Genomic DNA, 6000 nt, shown 5'->3' on the forward strand with positions numbered 1-6000 from the left:
TTTTTTTTTAATTGATTTGAGAGAGAGAGGAAGGGAAAGAGAGAGAGAGATAGAAACATGGATTGGCCACCTCCTCCATGCCCCCCATTGGGGATCAGGCCCACAACCTGGGCATGTGCCCTGACCAGGAATCGAACCCCCAACCTCTTGGTGCATGGGTCGATGCTCAACCACTGAACCACAATGGGCATGCACACCTTTTTTGTTTAGAAAACTAGGCATAGAAGTGAAACTAGCTTCAGATATGACAGAATATAAAAAACAGGGTTTCACTGTTTTTTCTTACATGGCTTTCACTGTTGGTATGTAAATATAGTCTGATTATTTCATAAGAGGAAAAGATCCTGATTTGCTGCTGTTTTATGATTTAATGCAATAAAAGCAATACCTTTAAAGCAGATGCTTATTTCTCCCTCCTGTTCTCTTAATTTATAATTGATAGAACATATAATAACATTATTACCAAAAACTATAAAAAAAAATATTGACAAGCTAGTAATCTCTTAAATAGCAACTCTGCCATAAAAATAGCTAAGCATTATGTTTTTAAATATAATTTCAACCACGATATAATGATGGTAAAAATATCACATAAGGACACACTGTGCATTTCAGAAAACTAATCTTCTAGAAAAATTGTTTAAAGAGACCTCCCCCTTCTGTTTTACACAACATCCTAAGGACTACTTATTAAAAGAATCATTTTTAAATTCAATACAACACAATTTTTTTTCCAGGAAAACCAAGCTGTCAACTTATGGGGTCATATTTCAACCTGATGTGATTTGAAACAGCTAAGGCACTGAATCCTTAAATATAGGGTGTGTAATGGAAGTACTGCACACAGGTCCTTGATTCTGAGGCTTGGAAAGCTTTATTATGGTATTAACTACAGATAAAGCCCTTTATGTTCTCATACCACAGCCCAAGTCCCCCTACAATTCTTACAATTTACATTTTCAATAAAATGTTTCTCTAACACTGGGCAAAAGTCATGTAAATTATATTGAACTGATGAAGGGTTAAATTTAGAGCCAAACTATCTAAAAAATATTAAATTCATATTTGATGAGCTCTTTTCTACCCTCTGCTTCAGTATCCTGACATCTAAAAGTCAAAGAACTCCTCTGGTAAGACTGAAATTCCCAGGAGGAAGAAGGCTCAGATCCAGTCTGAGAGCACACAATGGAATCACAGCTGACGATGCACATCTTTTTCTAGATGTCTCCATATGCTTGAGAGGTTTTTCCCCCCTAGCCAGGCATTAGGGGACTTGCTAGTCTCTGCCACCAAGAACAGAACATTTTCAAAGATTGTTGCAGAGAATGAAGTAAAATAATGTGTTGCTCTCGAACATACAAAAGATTGAGAAGAGCACATGTCAGAGTGGTCATCAGTAACTAAATTAACTTATGATGGGTAATGATGGTGGGGCTGAATGTTGTCAAATTTTTGAATGTTCAATTTATAATACTCCCTAATTCTGGCAGCTGTTCATTTTATCTTCGCGATTTTTACTGTTCTTTCACTAAGATAACACCTTAAGGGTTACAGCAAAATGCAATTAATTTTTGATAAATGAATACTCAAAATTATACTGGATTGGAAACTCACATTATACATAGAAAATGATATATTACAACAGAACGCATTTGCAGGGTGTGGTACTGTCCCCTAGAACTACAGTCCCCCTCTATTTTTTCTTAGTAATCCAATATTAATAAAAGCTAGAGAAACCAGTATAGATACAATAAATATCATGCAGATAAAATACCTCCAAAAAAGAAAAAAAAACCCTGGCAAGATCAGTTAAATTCATGGGAACTTAACACAAAATGGATTTATTCTCAATTTAATATTATTCACTCTTTAAACTCCTAAAGATTCTGCAAATTCCAGTTGGGAAAGCAGCCTTGCTGCTGTCAGTGTGCACTAACCTCAGCAACAAAGAACAGGAGCACACACACACAAAAAGCAGTGTAACAGCTGCTGTCTTTTTAAAAGACGGCTATTCCTGCCGAGCAACCTGTGATCATTATAGAGAACCAAAGACCTACCCCCTCCCCATTCTTAAAAGTCAAGAGTTGATAAAATCACTGGACTGAATGCAACCACTGCTTAAAACCACCAAAGATGTTTCCTCACCTTGCATAAATCAGAAAAGTGCCCCCACACTGGACAATTCAGCAGTGTTAAAACTAAAAATAATTTATTTTTAAGAACCTTTTGTGCTGGAGTAATCTGGCAAACTACATTTTACTCCGACTTCTTTTCTGTAGACAAATATTCTTTGATTAGCTTTGCTCCTTAAATATCAACACTTTATGTTTCAAATCGTGATGCTTTGGTTCCTAATTTCATTTTGTTTACTCAAAGAGCAAAAAGGAAGAAAGAAAGAAACGCATATCATAAAACCACAACTTTTTGGAGATGTCCTCCCCAAACACCAAACTTTCAAGTGTACTTTAAGAATTGGCGCTCTAATTAAACAAGGAACTAGTGAAGCCATTACAAACAATGATACTTTACACTCCTAATAATCAATTGACGTAAAGCTACTTATTTTCAAAGTACCCTTTCAAATTTCACTGTCGCCACGCCAGAGTAGCTGAGTGAAACTGAGGTAGAGCTAAACAGGTAACTCCTATGACCCCCAGCACGTAAACCAAGATCTCAGGTCCAGGACACGATCACTACAATATATGCCATTTTAGAAACGGGCCTCGGAGAGTTACTGCCACATCGTGAGTGGCTTTAGACTTTGTCGCGTTTAAGACGACGTCTCTTGTGGTACCAGAGAAATATATAGTATCTCGTATACCTCTTCGTGTTTCCCTGGGTCTGAGCCCCTGTGACACTACCCTACAGATCACGGAGCCGGTGACTAGGGATGGACACGAGTGGATGGCTCTTGGCGTCTCCATGACTCCCCCGCCCGCGTGCAACTCCGCTCCAACTGGTCCGGGATAAACCCCGCCCCCTTCCTTCCTCCGGGCCTCACGATTGGCTTACCCACACCTTCGATTGGCTCACTGCCCCATCAGTCACACGCAGTGAGATTCGGGTCGGTGGGAGGGGAAGGCGTTGGAGGAGGTGGAGTGGGAGTGGGATTTGAGGACGAGGTGGCAGAGGAGGGTGTTCAAGCTCGGTCCGGGTTTGGGAAAGTTTCCCCTACCAGTGACAGACCCAGAGACGTTAGGCCCAGTCCAGCTCCGAGCCGGTGCAAAGGGCTCGGGTCCCCGATTCCCGCCCCTCGGTCCCGCAGGCCCCGGAAGCCACTACGGGGAGGGAGAAGGAGGAGGGACCATCTAACCAGGGACCGACCCACCGCCGATCTCGGAAGAGACACCTCTGGGACTCCCTGGAGGGACCGGGGGCAGAGAGCTCCAGCGCCGAGAGACCACCCTGGCCCCCTTCCTGTCAGCCCCCAGGGGCCCCAGAGAGAAATGTCCCGGGGGCGTTACTGTCGCCAGCCGGCCGGAGGACCCCTCCCGCTTCCCTCCTGGGGCCCTGAGGGCCTGTGCCTTCAGGGGCGGGGAGAAGGGGAAGAAAAAAGGGGGCGCTGGTGAGCCAACCCGGAACCTCCCGGACCGCCTCCCGCCCCCAGCCCCCAGCCCCGGCCCCAGCGCGCCTCCGGCACACAAGCCCGCACCCAGAAAGTTAAGTCAGGGGCGAGCCCGGCTCGGCGCCGCCGCGGTCCGGCCCCCGGCTCCCCGCCCCCACCGCGGCCCGGCCTGCTCGGCCCGAGCGCTCCGCCCGCCGCAGCTCCTTCCCGTCCGCCCACCGCGCGCGGCGCCCCTCGCCCCTCGCCCCCCGCCCCCCGCGCTGACACGGGCCCGGCCCGCCCGCCGGGCCGCGGCTCCCCCTCCGCCCAGCATCTTACCCCGCCGGCCGCCCCTGACATCGCGCTTCACCTTCACACACACCCCCGGCACTTCCCGAGTCCTGCCTCCCCTCGCCCGGCTCCCACCATCCGCTGCAGTCGCTTGGCGTTTCCATTAAAGAATGCACCTTCTCAGAATTCACCTTCCCGTCTCTGCCTCGCTCCCTCCGAGGGGCAGGAGCCTCGATCGTCGCGACCCCGCAGCCGGCTGGGCGGCGGGCACCCCGCTCCTCCGGCTGGGGCCGCACCCGCACCCCCGGCCTCCCCGCCGCGCCTCGGCGCTCACCTCTCGCCGGCGCCGCGGGCTGCAGCCTCCGCCCGCCTCGCGCTCCGGGACTCGACTCCCGAGCTCTCGCACAGCACTGGAGCGCCTCCTTTCTCTCCCAGGGACTCCGCGTCTCCTCGCTGCTTCCCGCCCTCCCCAACCCCCAAGCCCAACTCCCCAGCTCCGCGGCGCCTCCGGGATGCAACTCCCGTGCGCCGCGCACTCGGGCAGCGGTCCCCGCACACACAACAGCCCTCTCCCCCGCGCACGACTCTGCCCGGCTCCGCGCAGGAAGGGCAGTCGCGGCCGGGGGTGGGGAGGCGGCGCCCCCCGCCCGCCGCCCGCCGCGCGCCCGCCGCCCGCCTCGCGCCCGCCCTCGCGGCCCCCAGGGAAGGCGCGGTTACCCGCTCGGGTCGGTCACGCCGTCAGGTGCCGGCTGCCGTCGGCGCTGACCTTCGCCGCCGAAGCCGTGGCTGAGGCTGCGGCCGCCATGTTCCCGTGTTAATAACTGCTGCCTGGTTGTTTATTTCAATGGAGATCCTCCCCCAACTCCCTCCTCCTCCTCCTTCTCCTCCTCCTCCTCCTCCTCCGCGTCTCCGCACTTGCGGAGAGAGAGACAGACCGCGCGAGCTCGGGAGCAGGGGAGGGGGCTCGGAAGCCAGGCCGTCCCTCCCTCCGCCTCCCCGGTTGTGGCCGCCGCCAAGTCTTGTCACTGGGGAAGGGACGGGGCGGAAACTTGCCTCCCGCGCCCCCCGGGAGGGGGCAGAGGTGCATCGAGGGCTCTCCGGGGAGCAGACCCTGGCCGCGGGGTCCGCAGCATCTCCGTGGGCAGAGTCCTCTGAGAAGGCGACCCGGGGGGAGGTGAAGAGTGGGGAGAAAGGGGGACAAAATGGGTGACTGTGGTAGAGGGAGGGTGACCTAGGGGTGACTGGAAGTGAAGGGAGAGTAAACAGATGACTCCATGGAAGGGCAAAGGGCAGTGCCAAAAAAGAAAGCCAGTGGATGGGACAGGCGGGGGCTGCCGAGTGGGGACAGTGGGATCTGGGAACTGCAGACGGCAGGGAAGATGCCCCCGAACCAAGGTCGGGGCGAGCCCAGTGCCAGGTTCGCCCGGGAAGCCTCCGGCCCGCGCCCCTACGGGGCCCCTCGGCCGGCAGCCTGCACCCTTCGGGCGCACCTCGCACGCCCCTCGTCCGCTGCTGCGCCCTGGAGGCGCCCCTGGTCCATCGACTCTCCTTCGGTTTCTGCAAGGATAGGCGTCTCCTGTTGCAGCCCAATCTCCTTAGAGGATGGAGGGGTGCGCCTGCGGGAGGCGAGCTTAAAGGGGTGCCACCCAGCAATTGCATGATAAAGGCAAAGTGCACACGGTGTAAAACCTAACCTAGTTGAGCATTCTTGTCACGACAAGAGCCACAAAAGTTTTTTTATTGGATCGTCCACTTTCCAGACATCAAAAAGCGGTGTTTGGGGGAGTCAGTCAAGTACCACCGAAACTCGAGGAAAACTCTCATTGAAATGTCACTAGAATCAGTTTCATACTTTAAAGGAGCAAGTTCTTCCAAACTTGGATATAATTCGGGGAGGAGGGGGATGAGCAACATTTATTTAACAAGTTTCCTTCTTTTCAGTCTTATAATAAGAAAGGTCACTTACCATAGGCAATAATGTTTATTGAACACTTACTGTGTGCTAAGTGATTTATATACGCTAGACTTTGATCTTCAAGCCTTACAAAATAATTACCATTCTTATCCTTCACAAAAAAATAAAAAATAAATTGAAGCTTAAAGAAGTAATTTGCCTAAGTCATACAGCCGGGAAGCTAGAGAGGATTTGAGCCCAGTTCTGGTTG

The 6000-nt window shown here is 51.8% G+C and overlaps 1 protein-coding gene across 1 annotated transcript in view; it reads right to left on the reverse strand.

Annotated features, from left to right (window-relative positions):
* Positions 1 to 4980, reverse strand: part of NCOA2 (nuclear receptor coactivator 2) — a 300567-nt gene extending 295587 nt beyond the window's left edge. Inside the window, exon 1 of the mRNA XM_036264342.1 lies at positions 4553 to 4980. The gene's annotated coding sequence lies outside the window, so the exon portion shown is untranslated. The remainder of the gene's footprint in view (positions 1 to 4552) is intronic.
* Between the last annotated feature and the right edge of the window lie 1020 nt (positions 4981 to 6000).

The sequence above is a fragment of the Molossus molossus genome, unplaced genomic scaffold (assembly GCF_014108415.1).
Source record: "Molossus molossus isolate mMolMol1 unplaced genomic scaffold, mMolMol1.p scaffold_m16_p_16, whole genome shotgun sequence".
Taxonomy (NCBI): Eukaryota; Metazoa; Chordata; class Mammalia; order Chiroptera; family Molossidae; genus Molossus; species Molossus molossus.